Raw genomic sequence first — 10,300 nt, 5'->3', positions numbered from 1 at the left:
TTAAATGCTTTTCCATATTCATTGCATTTGTAGGGTTTCTCATCAGTGTGAATTCTCCCCCATGACTAAGGTTATGGCTTTGACTAAGTGTTTTCTCACATAAATGATACTAATTGTGGTTTCTCTCCTGTGTGAATGTGCTCATGATATTAAAGGGTTGAATGGCCACTGTAAGCTCTTCCACAGTCATTCCAAACATAGGGCTTCTCTCCCGTGTGAGTTTATTGGTGTGAATAAAAGTCAGCTCTCTGGCTGCATTACCTTTATAAGGTTCGTCTTCTCCAGTGTGAGCTGTTGGTGTATAAATGCGAGGCTTCAGCTGAAGTATTTCCCACGTTCAGGACATTTGCAAGAGTCACTCCAGGGTGCACTCTCTCATGTTGTCTAAGGTTGGAGGGTGACTAAAAACCTTCCACATTCTGAGATCTGCATGGTTTCCCTCTAGTATAATTTGCTTATGTTAATTCAGTGATGAATAACGGCTGAAGTCTCTCCCATTCGGGCTCAAAGTGTAACACACGTGGAGTTAAGGTTGTTGTATGTGACATGTCCTCGTATTCATTGCATTCAGTGGGCTCTTCTCCAGCATGAAATCCCTGCTATTGACAAGGAAAGAGAGGTTGTTAAAAATTACTCACATAATAATCATTCAGTCATTTCTCTTCATGTGACTTCTAGGCGGCTTCCTCAGTGATGGCCTTCATTGAAAATCTCCCCATGTTATTTACATTCACAGGTCATGTTACTTTGCTGAATTCACACAGATTTTCTATCTGGTAAAGCCTCACTGGTCATAGCTTTCTGATTAAGTTTTAGGTCTTCTTTATGTTTCAAACACTATATCCATGAGCTATGTTTAATCAATTACCTTTTCATTGAAGCCCAGGTTAGTGTTTGACATGTAATGTCAAAAGACATGGGTCCTCAGATTGTTCCATCCTCCATTAAATTGATAGAAAATCTCCTGGCCACATGTCCAAGGACATGGAGGGCAGAGCTAGGGTTGAGGCTCTGATGTTGCTGATTTCCACATGGGGAGGAACCAAGTGACTGAGGGCAAGGGCATCCAAGGTGGCGGGGGGCGCAACAGGGAAGGTGGGGTGCTAAAGGCCTGGAATGGGTGTTGGAGAACAAATGATGGTGCCTTTCACCAAGAATTATTAAATGAGATCTTTGCAAGAGGTGTCCTTGCTGTGGAGACAGGACTCTCCAGAAGACCGTGGTAAGGGTTATCTGGGAATTAGTGTTAATCCTAGGAACTGAATATTAATAAAATAATAACTGAACAGTAACTCGAATCAAAGTATAACACCCCATAATTTGCATTGTTTTCTGCAAAATGCGGATATTACATCCTCTCCACATGCCGAGTAGCCAATGCAGCCTTGTTCTTGACCATGGGAAGGAAAAGCGTTCCTTCTGTCTGCGCATGTCTGTGGGTAGGGTGGCAGGAGTCACTCCCAGGTGAGTGGTTGGGGATTGATGCCTGATGAATCTAACAATACTTTGAAAGGCTGGGTTCTCATGGCTGCTTTCTCTTTCCTCAGGTTTATCTGCTTGACTTTCAGATTGTCCCTGCATAAGGAGGCAGAGGAGGTCAGGTAGTGCCAGAGTTCCTGATAATGAAACAACAGGTGAGAAAAAAAGCTTACTTTGATTCCTGTATTGATCCATCTTTTGCCAAATGGTTAGGTTTGTACTTTGGGTCTGGATTTTCTAAGTGCACCCAGGAAATATTAACGCCAGTTATGTTCACCATCCTTTTAGGGATAGGGCAGGTCAGGGACCAATGTAGAAACACTCTCTTTCCCAACATTTACTTTCACTTGTTCCAGCCTCCATTAAGGCTGTGACCTCACAGAAGACGGGAGAGGTTTTTTCCTTCTCTTTTTTGAAAGGTCATCCCTTGAGCTCAGTGGCCTCCTTCATCATGTTACTGGCTGCAGTGGACCTAGGAATGCGGTGAACACAGGGTATAGAGAATAACTCAGAACAGAAATCTCTAGGCCAGTGGGGAGCAGACGTTTCATCAGTTGAGTCCTGTGTTATAAGTGCTGGGGTGATTTGGGGTTTGGTGAGAGACAGCAATAAAGAATCATTTATTTTTCCTAATTTTAAAAAAGATTAACCTTTTACAGGCTACTCATAAACATTTTGATAGCTTCAAAAAGATAAAGGTAAGTTCCTTAGCAAAATTATTCACATAACTCTGTTCCTTTGTGTTCTTAACCTTCAATCAAATTAGAAAGTTGAATGCAATGTCTACAGATTCTTATTTTCTTAATTATTACTGTGTATGGAGGAGAAAGGGCATAGTACACAGAACAAAGTGTAGAGCACTGGACAGCAAATGACAGTCCAGGGAGCTCCAAGACCTCACTCCCACACAGTGACATCAGTAAAACAACCAGGATCTGCTTGAATGAGCTGGGATTCTAGCCCAGGGAACACCAGAAGTGGGAACAATGGGCTTTCTGATACCACCATGGCCAGCCCTGGTAAGTGTTCTTATTAGACCTGGAGATGTGTGTGTGTGTGTGTGTGTGTGTGCTTGTGTGTGTGCGTGTGTGTGTGTGTTTCTTCTTCCTGACACCCCTGGACTTGCCGAATGTGCGTCACTGTTTCATGAAAGCTATGCTCATGTGGTGCTAAAGTTATAAGGCCCTCTCAGTCTTGTATCTTCCTGCGTTGGATACATAAAATTTCTCTCATAGGTCCAGATGCAAATGTTCAGTTGTCTCCTTGGCTCCTACATGCAATGACATGGGGTTGTCTTCCTTGGGAAAGCAGCTCTAGGCTCATGGCGAGAAGAGCTGCACAGGTGTAGGGTGGGCAGAGATAATTGGAGCAACCAAGTGAATTGCTAAGGTCTCCTGATAAGGAGGTAAGAGGCTGGGCACTAAGGGAACGCAAGTCTTCAGAGTCAGGGTCCTGACTGCAGAATTCTCCACATTAGCGTGAGGAGCGCATCTCCTTCGCGGTAGCCTCCTGCCCAAATCTTCCCAGCCCCGTCCGCTGCTGGGGGCTGGTAGCTCCTAGGCGGACGGCCCGAGACGAACTCGAGCGTTTGGGCGGTCGGAGCTGATCCCTCGCCGTCCAGCGATCAGAATCCATCCCGCTGACGTTCGAGCCCGTTGTCGGGAGCCACCTGGCGGCCGCTTTTATATTGTCCCTTTCCTCCTGAGCTTTGGCGACCTTCGCGAGGGATGTGACTCGACCCCCAGGCGCGGGCCAGATTTCCGGGAGGCCGGCGACGCTGGCGGCGACCATCCCGGTGGTGCGGAGTGATGGGCGCCTCCTGCTGTCACCAGAGATTGAATGTGGAGAGAAGTGTGTTGTGGGGCCAGCGCTGAGCTCCCTCGCAGGTTTTTGGGGAGGTCTGTGCCGGTCGACCAGCAGTCTCTGGTGCCCCTTGGCCCGCAGAGACCTCATGTCCTGTTACTCGCGACCAGGAGAGGATGTCCGTGACCAGCGTCGTACACCATGTGTCACGATCCGTCGGTGCCTCCTCGCCGGCTTGGCGGCCCGTGTCCATCCTGGTGCAGTCCTGGCGGTGGGGCTGCTCAACGGGGTCCACTTCAGTTTCTCCGGGCTCCACTTGAGGCGGTCACGGGGGCGGATCTTGCCCTGAGGCAGGGGCACAGGATGCGTGTCAACAGACAGGAGCCACCCGGCAGATTGAACCGACATCTATGCGGGGAGCTCTCGTCCCAACCTTGGTGGTCTCGTCAGCGTGGCGCTCGCGTTAAGAAACTGTTCAGGTCCCCTCACCGCGGACTTTCGAGGGCAAGCGTGTACGGCGCTCCTGGAAGGGCGGCAGTTCCTCCTAGGCTTCGGTGGTCGTAAGTCGTTGTCGTTTCTCTTTGGGAAACGGGGACCGCCCGGGGCATCCGTGATGGTCGGGAGGAGACACGAGCCTGGCCGAGGCCCTGGGTGGGCGCGGTTGTCCGTAGCTTGTCTGAAGAAGCTCTGCAGACTGTGAACGGCCTACAGACGTGCGGGCGCAGGGGAGGACACCCCAGGGCAAGAAAGGGGACCGATGGTGGCCTGAGTCGAGGCCGGCTGTCAGGGGCGTGGCGTTGCGCCCTCGCCCGTGTGCAATCTGGATACTTCCTGTTGAGGTTCACACCAGTTGCAAATCACTTGGCGTCTGCAGCGGCAAGGTCGACCAGAAGGCCAGATTTCGGTATTGGGGCAAGAAGAAAATTTAATGAATTGAAACTCTTTTTGTCATGAGATTCACTACAATGTGAACATTAGTGAAATAAGAAATCCTAAGATTTACAGTAAATCCACATTACTGTAATAATTACTATGGTTTGCAGTTCTTTTCACAAAATGTTTATCTATGAAATTTAAAATATATTTAGTACATTTTTTTGTGATACAAGTCTGCTAATGAGAAAAATGGAATTGTTTTGCAAGGGGGATGCCATTTAGCTTATTACAGATTCCTATCATCAAAATTTCAGTTGTTAATGCTGACTTATAAGGAGATTTTGCCTTGTTTATACATTTCATATTTGAAAATTCTTTTCACACAGATATGTACTACCAAATACTGAAGTTCATGAGCATGTGATTTTAATTGAGCATATTCATTGCTTGGAAGGAATTTATAAAATTCTGTTTGATTCTTCTATTGATATTTGCCTTTTAGTATGTCATTATATTGTACATTAGTCAATTTCAATTCTGTTTGCAGTTAATTTTAAAAACATTGATTCAAGTTTCTCTACCCACAGAGTATCTGATTGATTGAAGATGATGAAGGAGGGTTTTGGGATGCAGAATTTTCTAAATCCACCTGGAAGCCTGGGAACCTCTCCCTCCAGCCACAAGGCCCTGCCCCACACCCTGCAGAAACCAATCTGGAAAACCAGACTCCAACCTCTGCAGCAATAGGCCCAAAGGGTCAGGATTTGGTCAGTGACTCACAGCTTCGTCATTTTCAGTCCTTTCCATGTAGAACCAAATGCGGGGAAAGCCAAATATGTTCCCTTAAGTAATCACTTAGGACGCCCCTCTTCCTATCAACTTGTCTCCAGCCTCCTCACATCACAAGCTCTGGGGAGCACATGCCTTCCTTTTTTGGCCACCAGGAAGTGTCCCCACTCTTATGTGCCCTGAGCCTCAGCCTGATGTGAGTGGTGGTGGCTGACTCCCGTGCTCTATAGACAAGTTCTCAGTAAATAGTGCTTGTTCTCATTTTGTGTGTGTGGCGGGGTGTCTTTTTCCATTTCTACAGAGCTTAGGATGGCAGGAAGCAAATAAAACTCATGATAATATTCCCCATGTTATTTTAAAAATCACATTTATTAATCACCATTTTTTAAGTTGAGACATAATTCACATACCATAAAATTCACCCTTTGAAAAGTGTAGAATTTAGTGATTGATAATCTATTCACAAAGTTGTGCAACCATCGGCACTAATACCAGAATATTTAATCACCTCAAAAAGAAACCCCATCCCCATTAGTCTCTTCTATTCCACCTATGCTCAGGCCGTGGCCACCACAAATCTGCTTTCTGTCTCCACAGATATGTCTATTCTCAATATTTCATGTGACTGGAATCATACAATATGTGCCCTTTATGTCTGGCTTCTTATACTGAATATCATGCTTTTGAGGCTCATGCTTTAGAATGTATCAGTAATGTACTCCTTCGTTTGGCCTAAGAATTTTTCTTTTTAAGCCATTAGGTTTTACGTACATTCACATGCCACCAGGGTTTTTGGAGGGTTTTTTTAAATTGTAAAACATACATTTTCAATTTTAACCATTTAAAGTCTACAGTTGACTAACATTGAGTACTGCTTCCCTGCCTGGCCCCAACTTACCCCACTCGCCTGGAGCTGCCAGTAGGCCCAGAGGACACAAGCCCAGCCATGCTGCCCTTCCTTGGAATCCCCAACATCATCCATCATGACCATGACCCCACTATTAGTGTCCCTCATTGTAGCAAAAAGAACTCCGGACACTGAGAGACTCTAGTGAAGAGGGCAGCTGCCACCAGGCAAGTTCTTGTGCTTGGGACAAGCAAGCAGTGCCCTGGGACCTGCAGTCACCCTGGGGTCACATGAGGTACAGTGCTGGTCTCCTGAGGGCATATTCTGCTGAGGTCCCTGCCAGGCCCCTATGGAGGAGAACCAGTGAACACTTAGGGACATCTCTTGTCATTCTTTTCTTCTTTCCTTTCTTCCTTTCTTTCTCTTTTTCTCTTTCTACCCGGAAGAGGTAAAGCTTGACAAGAAAAAAATAAATGACTTTCTAGACGGTCCATATTTCAGGGCTGCCCCATGTACCTGTCCTTATTTTCTCAATAAAAACACTCTAAGGAACTAAGATGTGCTACGTGTTCCAAGCACGCTCACCTGTGTGCCTGCCCCGCACAGTCCTCCATCTTCCCTTCCCTCTTCCAACACTTCACCACCCTGTGGGGGTTTATTCAAGGGCAAAGATTGCTGTGAGTTCCAGCATGGTGTCTACCTCACCGCCTTCATGACTGTCTTGCTGACTCAGTAGCCTGTGTTCTGTTTGCTCGGGAACCCTCGTCTGTCCTCTGCTCAGGGACACTGCTCATCGTTAGCAACACCCACCTGTATTCCTCACTGTTCAGGCCCTGGGAAATCGGCTGTCCTGACCTGGGACTGCTTTAAATATAAGAAAATGCTACCTGCCACCGCTGGTGTCAGAAGGCTGTGTGTGTGGTCCAAGGCTCTCGGAGGTGTTTTGCATCCTCCCAGAATCTCCTCTCACCTCCCTAAGAAACTCTACTACCAGGACCCCTCCAACCAACACCCTCCATTAGGCGCTGAGCTGTCAATATTTCCAGCCCAGAAAGACCACAGCCTGTGCTTTGCAACAGAGAAAACCCTCCCCTCTACTTCCAGTCCATCCAAGTGCCCCCACCGTTCCTCAGCTCGTGCAGCCCACAGACGGTTTCTAAGACTGTACAGCAGGTGAAGTCGCATAGGTGTCAGGTCCTGAGTCTCTTCCAGCTACCATGGTCCACCCAAACCTACATGACGAGTCCACAGTTCTCTGGGAGTGCAAGGGCCCCTCCCATGTGCCTCTTCTGGCACTGTTGCTGTATCTCCTTCCTCCTTAAATCAGGACAAGAAGCTTGGTTTCTCTGGGCCTGTGAGTGGGGAAGGGTAGGAGGAGATGTGAGGCCTAGAGAGTCCAGTCTATTCTGCATCCTTTGGACCCATGACTCTGGTGGGTGGAAGCAGAGGGGGTAATGGGACAGCGAGGCTCTTGCCCTGCTTAGTGGCTCAGGATTTAGGGCACATTCAAGTGGAGGCTGAACCTAGTGGAGAATGTTTGTCAACAAGCAATTTCTGCATGTGTAGGAACTGAACCAGTTCACCAAACTCTCTCAAAACTAATCAACACTCTTACTTCTGGCAACAGGGGAAGGGCAGACGATGTTCCAGGAAACTCCTCCCTACCCTCCTGGGAACATTCTGACAGGGTCTTTGAATATGCAACAAATGTCTGCTTTGGTTAAGAAGACATTGGATGATTTGAAGGTACATTCTGGTAATGTAGAAAACGAAAGTACTTCAAAATTAAAATGCTATTTTATGATTAAGAATCTACTGCACTTAGATGCCTGATAAATTGTTTAATGAAGGCATTGGTAAAAATAAAAGCTGAGAGCTAAAGAGTTCTTTTTTTTTTTTGGGGGGGGGTACGCGGGCCTCTCACTGTTGTGGCCTCTCCCGTTGTGGAGCACAGGCTCCGGACGCACAGGCTCAGCGGCCATGGCTCAGGGGTCTAGCCGCTCCACGGCATGTGGGATCTTCCCGGACCGGGGCACGAACCCGTATCCCCTGCATCGGTAGGCGGACTCTCAACCACTGCGCCACCAGGGAAGCCTGTGAGCCACAGAGTTTTAACATTACTTTCTACTTTCATAAATTTTAAATTATAGTCTACAACTGTGGCATGCTTACCTATTTGTCCATCTATCTCTCCTTCTCCCTCTCTCCATAGTTTTAAGGTTTTTGTCACTATTTTGAAGGTGCCAATTCTTCTGCACCACGCACACTTCATTGTGTAGGAGAAGTGGTAATGTTTGTTCACAGGAATGTAAGTGAGGAGATGATGCGCGGTCGGGCAGGGCCACTGCAATGTGGTGAAAGAAGGACAGGCATTGTCCAGGGGGGCTGGCCCCTGGACCCTAGGCTCCTGCTTTTATCCAGACATCTGGGGCGCCTTATTCACTCTTGACCCAGTAAACAGGGTGCCTAGAAAAGCTCTGTGAGCAGCCCTGGCCAGGAGACCTTCACATACTTCTCTCCATTTACATCGTGAGCATGGAGTTCTCTCAAAGATCTTCAAAGTTCTCAGTTCTTCTGATTTCTATAGGCTTTGCTTTTCTTCTTGCCAAGGATGTCACTAAATCAGCATATATATGATTAATATGAACATATATTATTGATATATTAATAAATATTATTATATTAAAATAATATTAGTATATCATATTTAACATTTTATTTACATTATATGTACATATATATATAGTATTATTTTATTATAATAAAATAAATAAATAATATAAATAAGCTATTAATATGAATATATATTGCACCTGTGAGTCAGGATTTGCCTCCAAGGTGCTCAGCTTTGCCCGCTGAGCCAGACTGTTTGCCTGAAAAAATGAAGACTTCAGGGCCAAGTGAAATGTGAGGGGGAGGTGGGCAGAGAAGACCCAACCTGCAGTCACAGTGAAGAATGAGGTGTGTTCTCAAGACCAGCTTGAAGCGCACATTCTTAGTGAGGGGAGTGGATGCAAACACTGTCGCCCGCCCCGTGCGCCCCATCTGGAGTGGAGAGGGGAGGAAGCGTCCTCCAGGTATTTCTTCACCGTCTCCTCCCACCTGACCCCCTCTCCTCCCCAGTCTCTGCTGTGACACTTGTGTTTTGCCACCTGGAGGTGAATTGACCCCTCCCCCACTGTTCTCCTCCATCCTCTCTCTCTTTTCTTTCCCTTCCTTGAGGCTCTCAGGCCTTCTATCAGCCTGGCTGGGGGCCACAGCCAGTCATAAGTACGTTCCCTGCAGCCAGCGAGCTGTCGTTGCCCCATCTTCCTCCTTTCAGAGCTGTTCCATGGGCCTCGCTCCAGGCTGGTCTGTGCTGACGGCGTGATACATGGTGGGACTTCCTGAGTCCCCCGGGGGCTGGAGGCCAAGGTCAGGCACATGGTGGTCCCCACATTGACGTGACAGACCCCAATAAGCCCTGCACTACAGGACTCAGGTGGGCTTCCCTGGGCTGCCACAGCCGAGGAAGCTGGACCCTCCTCACCCCCCTGTCCTCGCTGATTTTAACTTGCACTCTTCGCCATAATAAACCCTGGGTATAACAGATTCAGGGAATTCTGGGAGCTAGAAAAAAGAAGCCGCAGAGGGGGTCCCCGACTCTGCAGTTGGGGTCAGAAGTCGGTGGGGAGGATCCTGGGGCCCTGGAATCTGAAGCGCCCCCCTACCAGGGGAGGGGTAGGAGACCCTGGGTGGTAGGTAAGCTGAGTCCAAGGCCTTCCTGCGTAGGAGACTTTCTAGCCTGGGTATCCTGAAGAGGCCGGCTCCTTCCTCCCCTCTGCCTGCAGGCCTGGTCCCTGCTCTTGAGAGATTCCCTAGGGTGGGGTCCTGGTGCTGGAGGTGCCCCGATGCTGTGGCTTCCTGAGTCTCCAGTGAGGATAATGGGAGTGGGGAAAACCTGTTCACAGAAAGGGAGCTTCTGCCGGAACAGAGCCTGGGTCTGCTGATCCCGACCCCAGGTGCAGTGGGGCAGGAATGTGAGAACTAGAATTTGGCTAGAATGCAATTGTGAGACCCTGAGGGGTGAGGATTAGCTGACCCGGGCAGCTTGACCCTGCCGGCCAGCCCTCCCCAGGTGTGCCTGCGTATAAACACCTCTTCAGGCAGCAAGAGCCCCTGCAGCTGTGCCTGACGCCATATTCTCTGCCCTGTCAGCAGTCTCGGGGCCGGGCTGCTGGGAGGGAGTGAGGGGCCACGGCTCTATGGGTGGCCCAGTGTGAGTGGGTCTCTGCTGGACTTTCTGCAGGAGTTGCCGGGCTGCCACCTGCTAAAGAAGAGGATGTGTCACCCATACCTTCTGCTGGAATTTCTCCCCGGGCAGAGGTGAGGAAGGAAAAACGCAGTGGGGGCCGGGACAGGAGGGGTACATCAGGCAGGGAAATGGAAAGCTTCCAGAAGAGTGCCCGGGGCCAGGACCATCCTGGCTGGCCTGCAGGCACCAACTCGGCCTGCGTGCTGTGGCTG

The 10,300-nt window shown here is 48.6% G+C and overlaps 1 long non-coding RNA gene across 1 annotated transcript; it reads left to right on the top strand.

Moving 5' to 3' along the window:
• Positions 1 to 3,702: 3,702 nt before the first annotated feature.
• LOC114891516 lies at positions 3,703 to 7,662 on the top strand. The gene is made up of 3 exons (XR_003792528.1): positions 3,703 to 3,842; positions 4,746 to 4,925; positions 7,422 to 7,662. It is a non-coding gene; the product is annotated as an uncharacterized LOC114891516 (long non-coding RNA).
• The last annotated feature ends 2,638 nt before the right edge of the window (positions 7,663 to 10,300 follow it).

This window comes from Monodon monoceros, unplaced genomic scaffold (assembly GCF_005190385.1).
Source record: "Monodon monoceros isolate NGI ecotype Baffin Bay Population unplaced genomic scaffold, NGI_Narwhal_1 Contig783_ctg1, whole genome shotgun sequence".
Lineage (NCBI taxonomy): Eukaryota > Metazoa > Chordata > Mammalia > Artiodactyla > Monodontidae > Monodon > Monodon monoceros.
The sequence above is the reverse complement of the archived record's forward strand: the minus strand, read 5'-3'. Positions and strand labels throughout refer to the sequence as shown.